The sequence below is a fragment of the Grampus griseus genome, assembly GCF_964374135.1.
Source record: "Grampus griseus genome assembly, chromosome: 4".
Lineage (NCBI taxonomy): Eukaryota > Metazoa > Chordata > Mammalia > Artiodactyla > Delphinidae > Grampus > Grampus griseus.
In genome coordinates this window covers 81,854,214-81,872,722 of record NC_138997.1, presented here as the reverse complement: position 1 = coordinate 81,872,722, position 18,509 = coordinate 81,854,214, and the positions used below count along the sequence as shown (strand labels likewise).

At 43.8% G+C, this 18,509-nt stretch overlaps 1 protein-coding gene across 3 annotated transcripts in view; it reads left to right on the top strand.

Moving 5' to 3' along the window:
* The first annotated feature begins 6,108 nt into the window (after nt 1–6,108).
* Nucleotides 6,109–18,509, top strand: part of TBC1D1 (TBC1 domain family member 1) — a 231,486-nt gene continuing 219,085 nt past the window's right edge. For 2 of the 3 annotated variants that reach the window (XM_082653233.1, XM_082653231.1), the window contains exon 1: nt 16,979–17,186. The gene's annotated coding sequence lies outside the window, so the exon portion shown is untranslated. Of the gene's footprint in view, nt 6,219–16,978; nt 17,187–18,509 lie in introns of those variants that run through there. The other variant, XM_082653232.1, reaches the window with a different exon arrangement.

Here is an 18,509-nt window from a genome sequence, read left to right as displayed (position 1 = left end):
ACTAATACAGTATCTTAGAGGGTGATAAATGCTCTGGAGCAATATAAAACTGGAAAGGGGGATGAGAAGTCTAAGTGTGTGTGTGTGGTTGTGTGTGTGTGTGTGTTTCCATTTTCAAAAGGTTGGTCAGAGAAGGCCTCAGAGAGAAGGAAGTATTTAAACAAAGACTAAAGAAGGTGCAGTAAGTAGGGGTGGGGGGGGGGCAATGTGAATATCTAAGGGAAGAGCATGACCAGCAGAAGGAATAGTGAGTGCAAAGGCCCTGTGGCAGGAGTGTCCCTGACAGGTCTGAGTAGCAGCAGCAAAGCTAATATGGCTAGAGCAGAGTGAGCCAAGACTGGTAGCAGACCATAAAGTCAGAGGAAGTGGTGTGGGGATGGGGAAAGGGGAAGGTCCCATAAACTCCATAAACCATCATAAGGGCTTTGGTTTTTTACTCTGGGAAATCTGGGAAGCCATGGGAGGATTCTAAGGAGAGCAGTGACATGGCCCAACTAATATTTTCACAGATTCACTTGGCTGCTGTATTGAGAATAGACTGTAGGGTGGCAAGGGCAGCAGCAGGGAGACCAGTTAGCCGCCTACTGCATTTTCTAAATGAGATTACACATTAAGTACCAGCAAGGTCATAATGGCATTTGGGATCAAATAAAGTGGGGGTCTTGCAGTGTTGGAAGTTTAGTCATTTTACCAGTCTGGGTAAAATCCCTGAGATTTGTAACTCTGACAATTTACAAAGAGATCCTCAGAGAGTTTAGACAAATGTAGGTATAACAAGAGGTGGCGTGCTATCCAAAAATTGCCCGGCTTTGTGCTTGATGCTCCAGCCCACCAAACCAGCTCAGGTGGGAAGGGGGCAGCCCATGGAAAGGCTGGATACTGTCAGAGAGCTGTGTGGGACGGCTGCTTGTGACGAGCAATGATTTAACAAGGAGGAGAGGGAGCTGAAAAGGGAAGTGGAACCAGTGCCCAGAGTTCTATCTGCTTTGTCTATAAAAGGAGAGGAGGCTCTCACAGCAGCCACGCTGGGGCTTGAGGACGTAGCTCACTCGTTCTCACACCGCATGCATTTATGCAGTCTCATCCATTGCAAGCACAAGTGCAAGTTCTCCCGGGCAGTAACATTTCTCTTTATTTTAATAGGTGAAATTTCAAAATCTACATCGGTTATCTACTTGTTTTATTTACTCCAGTATATTTTATCATTCTCAAGCTTTTCGGAAAGCAATTTCAAGGCCCCTTGTATTGTAGGCAAGTCGATGTAATGTACTCTTTGAGCTTGACTTCATTGTCTTGTTGTGAAGAATGTTTCTTACGACTCATAAAGATACTTGGGCATGATTTGTGTACTCTTTAGATGCTAATAGTCATGCCTTGGGTTGGCAAGATTGGCAAGTTACCCAGCATTGGTGCTGCGATGCTGCCTCTTCCTAGCCCCAGGCAGGCATGCTGCTTCTCCATCTCGCAGCTTTTCCCACTGAGCTCAGAGTTGCCTTAGAAACCTTCTCCACCGAGGGCTCCAGGAAGCCACCACCAAACAACCAGTGAACCACCTTACTCTCCTAGGGTTCTATCCAATACAATCTTAATTTCTTGCCTCTATGCCAATTTTGGAAATAGACCCACTTGTTTAAAACTCTTACCTTATTTTGTATATTTGGAAGTTAGGTGAAAACATATCATAGCAATAATCAGAGTTTGGATTTCCAACTAATATGAACATTTAAATAAGTAACTGATAGATGTAGTAATGATGAGTCATTTTATTAAAGGTCTCTTTTCTACATTAACCATTAGACTTTTCATTCTAGATTTACCTATGGTTCCCTTATCTTTTAAAAAGTAAAGTAGCCTCTGTTTTCTTTCAGCCTCTGGGCCTCCCAACTTGATTTAATGGTGCCAGTGGTTCACAATTTTTTAGAGCTCCACGACCATCTTAAAGCTGATATCAGTGCTCCTGGGTTTTGGGAATGAACAACTAATTACGGAGAAAATAGCTAAATTAAGAGAGTCTATAGGGGAAGCCCCCCCAGAATGATCCATGGCAGGATTTCAGGAGAATCAGGGGTTGGAAGCAGAGTCACAGCAGTGTCTGGCCCCGTTCCCTACCTGGTTTTGTTAATGGTGACAAAGAACTCCCATCTCGGGCCCCAGAGAGCTCTCTGTTGCCATCACCAAGGCCCTGCTGCCCCAGCCTCTGCCTTGGCAGTGTCCCAGCCCTGCTGGGAGTCACACATTTGTGTGACAAGGGAAAGGAGCCACTTCCCTCCTAGAGCAATGGCGCTTGCAGGTTAAGAGCTGGGTTGTCACTCTTACCTTTCTGCTCTGCACATGGATGTCCCCTTCCTGTTCAACAGTCTTTATCCTGCCATCCCAGGAACACCATTAGTCCCAAAGTCCCCTTTGTTGTTTCTTCCAGAGCTGCTAGAAATGAGTGCCAATGAGGTTGATGGCAGGCTCTCCTCTACTCTCTGAGACAATGCTTTGCAGCAAAAAAGTTTGAAAATGTTTATCACATATTATAAAGGGAGTTCTGTTTCCAGGAAGCTAAAAGTATTATAAAATCCCTTGTTATTATCCCTAGGGCACTAACTGACCCTGGGAACTGGAAAAGTGATGCAGAAATCACTGCTTCTCACAAGGTCGTGACGCTTCCCTAACTCGGGTTACAGGGTCAGGGAAATGGTCATTTGCCACTAAGTTGTAAACCTCTGAGCCACAACTTGCTAGATTACAGCAGTGGAGTGGAGGGAGGGAATATTACGAGAGACACGGGGCCCGGGTCTGCCTCTGTACCCCACCGCTTCCACTTCCTACCTTTGTGATCTGATTAGCACACCATCTGGCTGCCTACCTCTACCTAAGCTTTCCTGCACTCTGGGACTGGGGGTGTGGATGGAGTGGGTGTGAAGGGGATTAATGAGGAAACGCAAAGGGAGTAAAAGGCAGGATGGAAGGGAGTTCTGGCCAGGATGTGTGCAGCGTCCAGCCTTGACCTGACCAGTGTTGTTAGGTAATAGTTTCAACTATCATCTGGCCGGTCATGTATGAAAGGCAGTTTGGGGATGTCAGCGAAATGGATGAGTGTGCCTGTCTTGACATCTAGCACTCTGGAGGTAAGTGTGCTCAGCAGGCTGCTGCAGAGAGGGGATGAGAACTGTACGAGTGAGTTGGAGACAAAAATGGGAAACGATTATGGTGTGATCCAAGAGGTAACAATACCGTTTAACTGGTTTACCTGGTCTTATAACCTAATGAAGAACAATTTCCATAACCCAGTAAACATTCTAATCATTATTTATGTCTGCATATATTCCTTACCTCCTTTTTTTAAAATGAGGTTTTATTCACAATAAGTGATTAACCAAATTACATGCTTAGTTTTATTTTATTTATTTATGTTTATTTATTTATTTTTGGCTGTGTTGGGTCTTTGTTGCTGCACGTAGGCTTTCTCTAGTTTTGGCACGCAGGGGCTACTCTTCATTGTGGCGAGCGGGGGCTGCTCTTCATTGCAGTGTGCAGGCTTTTCATTGCAGTGGCTTCTCTTGTTGCAGAGCACGGGCTCTAGGCACGTGGGCTTCACTAATTGTGACACACAGGCTTCAGTAGTTGTGGCGCACGGGCTTAGTTGCTCCGCGGCATGTGGGATCTTCCTGGACCAGGGTTCGAACCTATGTCCCCTGCATTAGCAGGCAGATTCTTAACCAATGTGCCACCAGGGAAGCCCTCTTACCTCTTTTTTTAAAAAGATTTGAGGCTAAGTACACAAATAACTGTGCTATAACAAAGAATGAATTGAGTGCTACAAGAGAGCTACACAGTGACCAGAGAGGAAGTGTGTTATAACAGTCTTTGGATCTAGATCCCAGAACCTACTAGTTCTGTGGTCCAAAGAGGCATTAACCTCTTAGTTTCCTCATTAGTCAAGTGGATTTAACCATCTCTGCCCTAAAGAATTTTTGTGAGGATTAGAGACAATATATATAAAGTGGCTTCCACAATGCCCCAAATAGACTAGCCCCTCAACGACTAATAGCTACCAGTATTATAAGTTTTAAATAAAGCTGTAGGTAAAACTTTTGTATCCCACTTAAATATAACTCCCTGGGATGTGAGCATCCAGGGAAATGGGATCAGGGACCATAAGGTAGTCCTAATCAAAAAGGCTCCAATTGCCTGGGACTTCCTGCTGGTCCAGTGGTTGAGACTTCCCCTGCCAGGCGTGTGGGTTCAATCCCTGGTCAGGGAGCTGGGATCCCACATGCCTCCTGGCCAAGAAACAATATTGTAACAAATTCAATAGAGACTTTGAGATTGGCCCGCATAAAAAAAAAAAAAATTCTTAAAAAAGAAAAGCCTCCAAGAGCCTCCTCAGCTTCTAGCAACTCACTGTTCCTGGAGGGAGAAGGGAGGAAGGAGGGATGGGAGAACCTTGGACCTGTATTTGCATCCTGAGCCACGGTAACAATAGCTGCTGCCGTTAGCTGAGATCCATATATGTGCCACTGTACTAAGCACTTTATGTACACTTTGCCATTGTATCCTCACAATGGTCTCATAAAGTGTGTATTGGTCCCATTTTACAGGTAAAAGAATGGAGACCAGAGGTCCAGGAACTTGTTGGGACTTGGGTTCTCGTCCAACCCTGCAGCTCAAATTCAGCTACTTCCCTAAAGTTAGCCTGCAGCTAACACTAAGCAAAAAATCCTGAGAGATGCCGTCCCCTTCTGCCGCTGCCTAGCCCCCTCCCCACCTACCCCACGTCCAGCTCCCCCTTCTTTCTGCTTTCCCCTCTCTGCTAAGTCCCCCACTTTCCTCAGATCCCTCTACCTACTCCCCGGAGTGAAACTGCCCCCTTTTACCTGGTGGGACAGGGATTTGGGAGGTTTGCCTGTTTCCTGCACACTGCCATCTAATCCTAGGAGCCCGCTTTCTCAGACGTCTTACATCTCCCTGGTGTCTCTCCTAGGCCGCTGGGAATTTCTCCAAGCCTGACTCGAGGGTTGGGAACACCGGGGTGTGTGTGTGTGTGTGTGTGTGTGTGTGTGTGTGTGTGTGTGAGAGAGAGAGAGAGAGAGAGAGAGAGAGAGAGAGAGAGAGAGAAACGTGCGTGCGCTAGACCAGGAGGAAGGGGAAAAGCGCCCAGTGTAGCCTCTGCGTCACTCCGCAGTTCGGAAATGGGTTTCCTGGTGTTTAATAGGGGAGGGCACTTCAGCCTCCGGCTATTCCCTGAGTCCCCGATTTTCGACCCTTGCCTGCAAGCGCCGCATAGGATGCCAGTGCCGAATTCACTCCCTGCCTAGGACGGGAAGAAGGGGTGATGCGGCGGAGAGTCAGGTGGCTTGATCGCCTTGCTGTGTTCTGTGCAGTTTTCACCCGGTCCATTGCTGAGAGAGAAGGCGAGAGTGCCGATGAGGCCAGGCTACTGCAGGGGAGCGAAGAGCGGGCTGGCAGTGCCACCTGCTGAGAGCCTCGCAGGCAGAGAGCGCGGCGGGCAGTGCCACCTGCTATTAATAGGCCGCCGAAGACAGGGTGTGCAACCGTACATCCCTCCTCGAGGGCCTTAATCACGCGCGGGGCTCCGCGTCCCCGGAGCCTTAGGCGTTCGGCGGCCAAGACCCTGCTCTGGGGCTGGGTGGGGGCGGCGCCCGGCACACCCTCTCCCGGGCCGCGGCTGGAGGCCGAGGGGGCGGGTTGAGGATGGACAGCTGGGGAGGGGAGAGATAGCGAAGGGAGGGAGGCCGCGACGGACCCCCACTGCAGCAGCTGTTGTCCGTGTGTGACTTGCCCGTCCCGGCCATGCCGCTCTCAAGTCAAACAGCGCAGTGGAGAGGGAGGAAGCATCGCTTCGCCCTCTCAGGCCCCTGGGGACCGAGTTGGGCGATTCCCGGGTTCTGCCCTCCCCTCGCCTTCCCTGCGCTCGCCCTGCCGCGGAGGAGGAAACGCGAGTCGCGCGCAGACACCTCCTCCTCCTCCGCCGCCGCCACTGCCGCCGCCGCACCCGCGCCTCGGTGCCTGTTGCTACCGCCGCCGCGGGACCCGCCGTGTCCTCAGCCGGCAGGAGAAGAGGCGGGAGTCTTCCCGGCGCCCCGCGGCGGGAAGAGAGCAGCCCGCCGGCCGCGATGCGCGCCCCGCCCGCCCAGGCCGTCCCCGGGCTGCCTCTAGCACTTGCGCGCCGCGGCCGGGCCGCGAGCTCTGAACGCGCCGCCGTACAGGTAGGCGCTTCCTGGGGCCTCACCCACGCCAGCCCGCCACCTCCTCGCGGGGCATCCCTGCCGACCCCAACCCAAACAGGCCCCTGCGCGCCCGGGCCCGCGGAAAAGCTGGAATCGAGTGCTCCAGGGACGTTCCTGCTGTCCTTGCCGCGCGTGGGTCTCTCGGGGGGAGGAAGTTCAGTGCCACCTCGTTGTCCCCTACTTGGACTACAGCGAAACCCGTTCTTCGAGTTAAGAAGGACCCTGGAGCTCCTGCAGGCACCCTCCCTCTGCCCCGCCCTTCACTCCCGCTCGCAGTTCTCGCATCTCCCCCCTCCCCGCTCCCGCCAGATACCACTAGGGCTAGTGCGTTTGTTTGTAAGGCGACCAGACAGAGGAAGGGCGGTCAGAGTGACCCCAGGCCACCCTGTAAAAGTTCAGGGTACTTTGCAGTAGCAACTTTGGCAGCTCCACCAGTGCGCTCAACTTTACTTTCTTTCTATGGGCACATCCTGTACCAGTCATTTTGAAATCCTGCTTAATTGTTTCTAGCAGCTTCCGGATCGGTCTGTGATTATGAGAACCCCTCAAACTTCGCCACACGTTGTTGTTGTGGGTGTGAGTGTGTGTGTGTGTGTGTGTTTAAAAGAGATATCATTAACTTTGAAATCCACCTAGAGGCGGCTTTTCGTGTGGCGATTTCATTTAAATAGATTGTTCTCTGGAAGTTACTTAAAAAGGAAAAAAAAATCGAAACTGATATGATTGTTCCTCCCACCAAACAGTTTAGTTTTCAGAGTGCCCTACATTAATTCATGGGTATTCACTTCATAGATCGCTCGTTCTTCCTTTTAGATAATTGGGTGATTTCAATTATTAATATAATCAGACTTTGAAAGAGCATTTTAAAATGACCTGGTTTAAATGGGTCACATCCACGAAACTCAGCTATCTCTACAAGTCCAAACTTCTAAACTTTTTGCTCTGTCCTTAAATGGAACTGCAGAGGCCTTGATAAAAACCCCTTCTTTGGGAAAGCAGAAATTCATTCTCTTCCCCAGACTTGAGATGAGATTGGTGGGAGCTGAAGCACGGCCACCTCCGGGTTTTGTTGTGTTTTGGGAGCCTGCTGTGGGTGGGAGGGGTCGGGATGAGGAATGAACGGAGAGCTGTTCCAAGAGGCTGCGAATCCACCTTGCAGAACGACTCTTCATGTTTCTGAACACTTGATGTTCTGTCACTATCTTGGTCAGGGATCCCTGAAACAGCTGGGTTCCGCACCGTTTCCTAGAGTTGAGATGGCTTCTCTTGCTTGGGGAGGAGGTCTGCCTCCTGCTCGTCCCCTTCCTGAGAACCTTGAAGAATGTCTTAAGGAATAAGGACGTTGCATGAAAAAGTTTGCATAAAATAGGATTGACTGGGAATTCTCCGGGTCCAGTGGTTAGGTCTCTGCCCTTGCACTGCAGGGGGCCTTGGTTTGACCCCTGGTGGGGGAACTAAGATCCTGCAAGCTGCCTGGTGTGGCCAATAAATAAATAAAAATAGAATAATTAGTAAAAATTAAATAAATAAATAAAACAGGACTGACTGCTTTTGTAAACAAGTGTTTTACAGCTCTTTGAAGTGGAAAGCTATGGCAGTCTTGAATCTGCCAGTTTCTTTTCTTTTCCCACCAAGGTATAGGGAAAAAAGGCCATAAAAAGTGCTTGCTCTCCAGAATTCTCTATTAAGTACCCATTGACAAAACATGAGCTACTGGATAGTGAGCACAGCTGTGAATTAAAGGGCGCTGTGGAAATGTTTAGGGGAAATTTTCTGAAGTGAACACAGTGGAGTATCCTGAGATTATCAGCTGAGTGCAAGGAGATATAAAAGGACTAAGTGTGGCTCAAAGTAGTAACTGAAATAATCAAGCGATATTTAAGATAAATGCCTTCATGTGGATTTGTCCAGCCACTGGCAAGCCAGTACAATGGGGGAAATGTTCATTGGTGTAGGTGTAAATTATTAGCATCAAAGTAAAGTTTTGTAAATGGAACTCTCCACTTAGTCTACCTTTATCTTTCCCACTGAGAGCTCTGGAGATTTCTCCTTTCGCTATGGTAACATTTCTGGTTGGGTGTTAACCTTTTATCCCATGTGACATTGCTTGTCATAGTACCAGGTGGTTTGAGGAAGAAAAGGGCAACTCTGAAGAAATAATTCAGCTTGCCCCTCTTCCCTTATTACCAGCTGTTGACGGTCTCTGTGTCCCACTTCCCTAGGAGGCCACCTTCACCTGGGTGAAGTGGAGGGACCTGTGTTCGAATCGTGGTTCTGCCACTTGCTGCTAGTATGACCTTGGGCAAGTGACCTCATTTTTCTGTGCCAGCAACTTCCTTCTGGTCTCTCATCTTTGAACTGGAGCTGATAATGATCATTATAGTCCATAATAGTCCTTATTTAGATATGATCAGTAATGGTCCTTATTGGCCAGGGTTGTTGTGAGAGCTAAACTTGTTAACAGACTCACAGTTAGTGGTATTATGTGTTAACAGTTAATATTATTACTTTTAGGAGAATAACTTAAAGCAGCCATGCAGCAGGGAGGGTTAGACATAACCCCTAGAGGCCAACTGGCACCCCCCCCAACCCCTTTATCCTGTGTAATACAGTAGAAAATACAAGAAGTGACAGTGGCATTCTAAAGGACTAGGCTTGAATTAGCTCTGATTTATATGGGAAGAGAATCACTCAAAACTGCATTACTTTATGTGTCAAATTAGAGAGGCAAAGCCTAGTACTGGAGCATCCTTGATGATGTGAATGTTAGGAACACTGACTCCAGGAGCTCTGCGTGATACTGAAGTAGCCGACGGCTCCAAAGATCTTTGGGACTTGTGGTCGATGCCTGGGTGAGCAGCACACTGCTCTGATTGGGTGGGATTCTGTGCAGGAAATGGACAAACAGCTGAGCCAAGCCAGTGATCCCACTGCATGAGATTATTCAGGTGGCAGAATAATCCTGTTCAGCCTCATGCCTACTCTATCTAGGGTAAAGAACAGAAAAATTAAGTCATTGATTCTCAAGGGGAAATGAGTGGCCACTCGGGGTTCCCTGTCTATCCTGCAGGTCCCTGACAGCTAATCAGTACTGACTGGCTCCTAACCTGGCCTGGAGCTAGAAGCTTCCAACAGCCCTCCTTCATCCATCTATCTCGCCCCCCTGCCCTCCCACCAGCATTCCGAGGAGGTGAGAGGGGAGGCTGGAGCAGGGGCTGTGGTATGGTTAGCTACTGGGAAGTCCCCATCCTACTCTCTGTGGCTTGCTGGGAGGGAGTGGAGGGGGGCCTGGGAAGAGAGGGGATTCCCAATGGCGTCCAGCTAACTCCCACCATCACTTCTTTCGCTTCCTCCCACCCTTTCTTCACGTACTCTCCCACGTTTATATTCTTGAAGGGAAGATGAGAGCAGCTTTCTATCCCCACACCGTGCCGGGGACATGTGGTATTATACATTATGAAAATGAGATTCACCAGATTTTAGAGACAGAAGAAAACTTGAGGATGGTCTTGTTCCATTCTTTTATAAGAATAAACTTGAGATTTGGAGAAGTAACTTGTTTTCTCAACTTCACACTTGAAAGTGTTTTCGTAAGAAAACTGAGGTTCTTTGCAGCACGTGGATGGTAGTCAGGGGCTTGGATTGTCCTAATTCTTTCACCAAACTTGGACAAGCCATTTGGCTTCTCCAGTTTCCTCATTTCCCTCACATATGAGGGAAATTTCTGAGGGGCTTGAAAGGACCTTTCTAGCTTTAAAATGTTGTGATTCTAGATGCGTGCTTCCAGGGAGACTTAGCATAGCAGGACTCACTAACAAGGTTATTGGAACTGTTCTAATAAAAGAGTATCTTTGTGTTTTGAGTTCTACCATGTTTGTGGGCTCTGGTGGGTAGGAGTTGTGTAGAACACAGATGGTCTCTGTAAGGGATAGGACTTGTCCACAGATGACTCTACTATTGAGAACACGACTAGATGCTCACCAGAATAACAGATCAGGGTATTTCTTTTTTCTTTTTCTTGAGGACATTACTTTTTAATGCATAGAATAATAACAGGTAGATCATGATGATTTCATAATGATAATTTTGAATTAAGAAAAGGACAATTTATTTTATTTCTTCTGTGTAAAACATGTTACTTACATTTACCAGGTTCTAGTTAAGAATTTAAACAATGAAATGTATATATATGTAATTTATTTTTAAAATTCTGTTAAAATATAGTTAAAAAATCACACAGAGGGATTCCCTGGTGGCGCAGTGGTTGAGAGTCCACCTGCCGATGCAGGGGACACGGGTTCGTGCCCCGGTCGGGGAAGATCCCACATGCAGCGGAGCGGCTGGGCCCGTGAGCCATGGCTGCTGGGCCTGCGCGTCCGGAGCCTGTGAACCGCAACGGGAGAGGCCACAACAGTGAGAGGCCCGCGTACAGAAAAAAAAAAAAAAAAAAAAAAAAAATCACACACAGAGATAAATCTTATTTATTTGAAAACCTTTTTTTATATGAATTATTTACCCATTTGTGCTGGGTACCTAAGTTTTCTACCCCCCAAATTACAGAGAATTAGCGAAGAAGTAACTTTTTAAGAAGTGTGGCACTATCAGCTCTTCCTTCCCCTGAAGTCCCTAAATAATAAAATTTACTGTATTTTATAAGATTTCAGCTTTATTTTATTCAAGACCCCTATGGTAGTGTTTGGGAAATAATCGTTTGGGTGAAATAGGACAAGCAGTTAGATTCTGTTCCTCTTCTTATGTTTTCCTTGTAGTCCCTCTTACCTGTCCATGGCACTGCCCTAGCCACGCAAATCTAGTAGAAATCAGTGAAGGCTGTCTCAGATCAGAGTATTTCTTACTGAGGTCTGAGACACAAGATGCTTCCTGGAATAAGTGGCGCTACCTGGGGCCTAAAGGATGGTCACAGATTGCGTGAAAATGACGTGGATTGAGATGGCTTAAAAAATAACCTGATGGTTTGTTAGGATTATTCAAATGGTTCTTCTGTTTCATGGAACTTTTGTTTTTCTTTCTGTAAATTTAATTTTATTTATTTTCTTTTTTAAAAATTTTATTATTATTATTTTTGGCTGCATTGGGTCTTCATTGCTTTGCGTGGACTTTCTCTAGTTGCTGTAAGCAACTACTCTTGGTTGCGGTGCGCGGGGTTCTCACTGTGGTGGCTCCTCTTGTTGCAGAGCACGGGCTCTAGGTGCATGGGCTTCAGTAGTTGTGGCACGCAGGCTCAGGGGTTGTGGCTCGTGGGCTCTAGAGCGCAGGCTCAGGAGTTGTGGAGCACGGGCTTAGTTGCTCGGTGGCATGTGGGATCTTCCCGGACAAGGACTCGAACCCGTGTCCCCTGCATTGGCCGACAGATTCTCAACCACTGTGCCACCAGGGAAGCCCTATTTATTTTCTTATACAGCAGGTTCTTATTAGTCATCCATTTTATACACATCAGTGTATACACGTCAATCCCAATCTCCCAATTCATCACAGCACCCCAACCCCCACCCCCTGCCACTTTCCCCCGCCTTGGTGTCCATACGTTTGTTCTTTATATCTGTGTCTCAATTTCTGCCCTGCAAACCGGTTCATCTGTACCATTTTTCTAGGTTCCACATATATGCGTTAATATGCGATATGTGTTTTTCTCTTTCTGACTTACTCCACTCTGTATGATAGTCTCTAGATCCATACACATCTCTACAAATGACCCAATTTCGTTCCTTTTTATGGCTGAGTAATATTCCATTGTATGTATGTACCACTTCTTCTTTATCCATTCATCTGTCGATGGGCATTTAGGTTGCTTCCATGACCTGCCTATTGTAAATAGTGCTGCAGTGAACATTGGGGTGCATGTTTCTTTTTGAATTACGGTTTTCTCTGGGTATATGCCCAGTAGTGGGATTGCTGGGTCATATGGTAATTCCACTTTTAGTTTTTTAAGGAACCTCCATACTGTTCTCTGTAGTGACTGTATCGATTTACATTCCCACCAACAGTGCAAGAGGGTTCCCTTTTCTCCACACCCTCTCCAGCATTTGTTGTTTGTAGATTTTCTGATGATGTCCATTCTAACAGGTGTGAGGTGGTACCTCATTGTAGTTTTGATTTGCATTTCTCTAATAATTACTGATTTTGAGCCGCTTTTCTTGTGCTTCTTGGCCATCTGTATGCCTGCTTTGGAGAAATGTCTGTTTAGGTCTTCTGCCCATTTTTTGGATTGGGTTGTTTGTTTTTTTAATATTGAGCTGCATGAGCTGTTTATATATTTTGGAAATTAATCCTTTGTCCGTTGATTCATTTGCAAATACTTTCTCCCATTCTGAGGGCTGTCTTTTTGTCTTGCTTGTAATTTCCTTTGCTTTGCAAAAGCTTTTAAGTTTCATTAGGTTCCATTTGTTGATTTTTGTTTTCATTTCCATTACTCTAGGAGGTGGATCAAAGAAGATCTTGCTGTGATTTTTGTCAAAGGGTGTTCTTCTTATGTTTTCCTCTAAGAGTTTTACAGTGTCCAGTCTTACATTTAGGTCTCTAATCCATTTTGAGTTTATTTTTGTGTATGGTGTTAGGGAGTGTTCTAATTTCATTCTTTTACATGTAGCTGTCCAGTTTTTCCAGCACCATTTATTGAAGAGACTGTCTGTTCTCCATTGTATATCCTTGCCTCCTTTGTCATAGATTAGTTGACCATAGGTGTGTGGGTTTATCTCTGGGCTTTATATCCTGTTCCACTGATCTATATTTCTGTTTCTGTGCCAGTACCATACTGTCTTGATTACTGTAGCTTTGTAGTATAGCCTGAAGTCAGGGAGTCTGATTCCTCCAGCTCCGTTTTTTTCCCACAAGAGTGCTTTGGCTATTCAGGGTCTTTTGTTTCTCCATACACGTTTTAAGATTTTTGTTCTAGTTCTGTAAAAAATGCCATTGGTAACTTGATGGGGATTGCATTGAATCTGTCGATTGCTTTGGGTAGTATAGTCATTTTCACAATATTGATTCTTCCAATCCATGAACATGGTATATCTCTACATCTGTTTGTATCATCTTTAATTTCTTTAATCAGTGTGTTATAGTTTTCTGCATACAGGTCTTTTGTCTCTCTAGGTAGGTTTATTCCTAGGTATTTTATTCTTTTTGTTGCGATGGTAAATGGGAGTGTTTCCTTAATTTCTCTTTCAGATTTTTCATTATTAGTATATAGGAATGCAAGAGATTTCTGTACATTAATTTTTTATCCTGCAACTTTACCAAATTCATTGATTAGCTCTTGTAGTTTTCTGGTGGCATCTTTAGGATTCTCTAGGTATAGTATCACACCATCTGGAAACAGGGACAGTTTTACTTCTTCTTTTCCAGTTTGTATTCCTTTTATTTCTTTGTCTTCTCTGATTGCCATGGCTAAGACTTCCAAAACTATGTTGAATAATAGCGGTGAGAGTGGACAGCCTTGTCGTGTTCCTGGTCTTAGTGGAAATGCTTTCAGTTTTTCACCATTGAGAATGATGTTTGCTGTGGGTTGTTTGTATATGGCCTTTATTGTGTTGAGGTCAGTTCCCTCTATGCCCACTTTCTGGAGAGTTTTTATCATAAATGGGTGTTGAATTTTGTCAAAAGCTTTTTCTGCATCTATTGAGATGATCATGGTTTTTATTCTTCAATTTGCTAATACGGTGTATCACATTGATTGATTTGTGTATATTGAAGAATCCTTGCATCTCGGGGATAAATCCTGCTTGATCATGGTGTATGATCCTTTTAATGTGTTGTTGGATTCTGTTTGCTAGTATTTTGTTGAGAATTTTTGCATGTATATTCATCAGTGATATTGGTGTGTAATTTTCTTTATTTGTGATATCTTTTTCTGGTTTTGGGATCAGGGTGATGGTGGCCTCATAGAATGAGTTTTGGAGTGTTCCTTCCTCTGCAATTTTTTGAAAGAGTTTGAGAAGGATGGGTGTTAGCTCTTCTCTAAATATTTGATAGAATTCACCTGTGAAACCATCTGGTCCTGGACTTTTGTTTGTTGGAAGATTTTTAATCAGAGTTTCAATTTCATTACTTCTGATTGGTCTGTTCATATTTTCCATTTCTTCCTGGTTCAGTCTTGGAAGTTTATACCTTTCTAAGAATTTGTCCATTTCTTCCAGGTTGTCCATTTTTTTGGCATAGAGCTGCTTATAGTAGTCTCTTAGGATGCTTTGTATTTCTGCAGTGTCTGTTGTAATTTCTCCTTTTTCATTTCTAATTTTATTGATAAATAAAATTAATTTAAAATTTTATTAAAAATAAAATCTTAATTAAAATTTTATTAAAATTAAAATTTTAATAAATAAAAATTATTTATTATAAAATAAAATTTTATTGGTTAATAAATGAATTTTATTGATTTGAATAAATCCCTCTTTTTCTTGATGAGTCTGGCTAATGGTTTATCAATTTTATCTTCTCAAAGAACCAGCTTTTAGTTTTATTGATCTTTGCTATTGTTTTCTTTGTTTCTGTTTCATTTATTTCTGCTCTGATCTTTATGATTTCTTTCCTTCTGCAAACTTTGGGATTTGTTTGTTATTCTTTCTGTAGTTCCTTTAGGTGTAAGGTTAGATTGTTTATTTGAGATTTTTCTTGTTTCTTGAGGTAGGCTTTTATTGCTATAAACTTCCCTCTTAGAACTGCTTTTGCTGCATCCCATAGGTTTTGGATCATTGTGTTTGCATTATCATTTGTCTCTACATAATTTTTTATTTCCTCTTTGATTTCTTCAGTGATCTCTTGGTTATTTAGTAACGTATTGTTTAGCGTCCATGTGTTTTGTGCTTTTTACGGTTTTCTCCCTGTAATTGATTTCTAATCTCATAGCGTTGTTGTTAGAAAAGATGCTTGATATGATTTCAATTTTCTTAAATTTACTAAGGCTTGATTTGTGACCCACGATGTGATCTATCCTAGATAATGTTCTGTGCGCATTTGAGAAGAAAGTGTAATCTGCTGTTTTTGGATGGAATGTCCTCTAAATATCAATTAAATCTATCTGGTCTATTGTGTCATTTAAAGCTTGTGTTTTCTTATTAACTTTCTGTCTGAATGATCTGTCCATTGGTGTACGTGAGGTGTTAATGTCCCCCACTATTATTGTGTTACTGTCGATTTCCTCTTTTATAGCTGTTAGCAGTTGCCTTATGTATTGAGGTGCTCCTATGTTGGATGCATATATATTTATAATTGTTATATCTTCTTCTTGGATTGATCCCTTGATCATTATGTAGTGTCCTTCTTTGTCTCTTGTGACAGTCTTTATTTTAATGTCTATTTTATCTGCTATGAGCATTGCTATTCCAGCTTTCTTTTGATTTCTGTTTGCATGGAATATCTTTTTCCATCCCCTCACTTTCAGTATGTATGTGTCCCTAGGTCTGAAGTGGGTCTCTTATAGACAGCATATGTATGGGTCTTCTTTTTGTATTCATTTAGCAAGCCTGTATCTTTTGGTTGGAGGATTTAATCCATTCATGTTTAAGGTAATTATCGATATGTATGTTCCTATTACCATTTTCTTAATTGTTGTGGGTTTGTTTTTGTAGGTCCTTTTCTTCTATGTGTTTCCCACTCAGAGAAGTTCCTTTAGCATTTGTTGTAGAGCTGGTTTGGTGGTGCTGAATTCTCTTAGCTTTTCCTTGTCTGTAAAGCTTTTGATTTCTCTGTCAAATCTGAATGAGATCCTTGCTGGGTTGAGTAATCTTGGTTGTAGATTCTTCCCTTTCATCCCTTTAAATATGTCATGCCACTCCCTTCTGGCTTGTAGAGTTTCTGCTGAGAAATCAGCTGTTAACCTTATGGGAGTTCCCTTGTATGTTATCTGTCGTTTTTCCCTTGTTGCTTTCAATAATTTTTCTTTGTCTTTAATTTTTGCCAATTTGATTACTGTTTGTCTCGGTGTGTTTCTCCTTGGGTTTATCCTGCCTTGGACTCTCTGTGCTTCCTGGACTTTGGTGGCTATTTCCTTTCCCATGTTAGGGAAGTTTTCGACTGTAATCTCTTCAGGTATTTTCTCTGGTCCTTTCTCTCTCTCTTCTCCTTCTGGAACCCCTATGATGCGAATGTTGTTGAGTTTTGTGTTGTCCCAGAGGTCTCTTAGGCTGTCTTCATTTCTTTTCATTCTTTTTTCTTTATTCTGTTCCACGTCAGTGGTTTCACCAATCTGTCTTCCAGGTCACTTATCTGTTCCTCTGCCTCAGTTATTCTGCTATGGATTCCTTCTGGTGTGTTTTTCATTTCAGTTATTGTATTGTTCATCGCTGTTTGTTTGTTCTTTAATTCTTGTAGCTGTTTTTTCTTTAATTATTTTAGGTCTTCGTTAAACATTTCTTTCATCTTTGCCTCCATTCTTTTTCCGAGGTGCTGGGTCATCTTCACTATCATTATTCTGAATTCTTTTTCTGGAAGGTTGCCTATCTCCACTTCATTTAGTTGTTTTTCTGGGGTTTTATCTTGTTCCTTCATCTGGTACATAGCCCTCTGCCTTTTCATCTTGTCTATCTTTCTGTGAATGTGGTTTTTGTTCCACAGGCTGCAGGATCGTAGTTCTTCTTGCTTCTGCTGTCTGCTCTCTGGTGGATGAGGCTATCTAAGAGGCTTGTGCAAGTTTCCTGATGGGAGGGACTGGTGGTGGGTAGAACTGGGTGTTGCTCTGGTGGGCAGAGCTCAGTAAAACGTTAATCCACTTGTCTGCTAATGGCTGGGGCTGAGTGTCCTCCCTGTTGGTTGTTTGGCCTGAGGCGACCCAACACTGGAGCCTACCCAGGCTCTTTGGTGAGGCTAATGACAGACTCTGGGAGGGCTCACGCCAAGAAGTACTTCCCAGAACTTCTGCTGCGAGTGTCCTTGTCCTCACGATGAGAAACAGCCACCCCCCACGTCTGCAGGAGACCCCACCGATACCAGCAGGTAGGTCTTGTTCAGTCTCCTATGGGCTCACCACTCCTTCCCCTGGGTCCCAATGCACATACTACTTTGTGTGTGCCCTCCATTTCCCCCAGTCCTGTCGAAGTCCTGCAATCAAATCCTGCTAGCCTTCAAAGTCTGATTCTCTACGAATTCCTTCTCCCGTTTCCGGACCCCCAGGTTGGGAAGCCTGACATGGGGCTCAGAACCTTCACTCCAGTGGGTGGACTTCTGTGGTATAAGTGTTCTCCAGTTTGTGAGTCACCCATCCAGCAGTTATGGGATTTGATTTTATTGTGGTTGTGCCCCTCCTGCCATCTCATTGTGGCTTCTCTTTTGTCTTTTGATGTGGGGTATCTTTTTTGGTGAGTTCCAGTGTCTTCCTGTCGATGATTGTTCAGCAGTTAGTTGTGATTCCGGTGCTCTCACAAGAGGGAGTGAAAGCACGTCCTTCTACTCTGCCGTCTTGCTATCTAATCCTCATGGAACTTTTTATTGAACAGTAAATAATTACCTAGTCTAAGTTACCATGAATCTTATGTCAGCAGAATCTGAATTGTTTATAAATAATTATGACTATGTCTGAAGTAGAACTTACTATTTGATAGTTTATTAACTGTGTTAATGTCCAATCTATTTTTTACAAAGAAACTATGATGTGCTCCAGCCGGTTGAAAAGTGAAAACTCAAGACATCCAAATAGTTTTGTCAGTGAAATGGCAGAACTAATTTGATGACTGCTTATTTACCAATTGATTCAAACAATTAAATTGTGTAATTTTTTTTGCATTATGCATATATTCCCTTACAAGAAAACAAAGTAATTCTGCTACGCTTGTTGTCATCATATTAATAACTGCCTCATCTACACTAACTGATAGCCCTTGGGTCTATCCTTTGTAATAATTCTAGTACTGCTTTAAACATGTCTTGGAATTACCAGCTGTCAACAGTTAGGACTTAAAACAGATTCAGTTATAGGAGTGGAAGCTGAGCCAGACATTTAATGCCACTTTCACGTGTAGCTGAGAGAAAAAAAAGGAGAGAGAGATCATTATTTATGGGGTTATATGAACTTCAAGTCTGTTTTCATCATCAAGAGAAACTGTACTTTAAAGGAAAAGAGACAGGGAATACACTTTCATGAAATACTTTAGCACTCTAAATAAAATATGGGTTTATTTCTGAACTTTTGAACATTTAAAGTTAAAAAATTAGCCCTTAACTATGTTCAAATTATGTTATAAGAATTAATTCTTAGGATATATGCATATATATCACACACAAAAACATAGAGTAAAAAGAATAGACTTCAGTTCTAGTTCA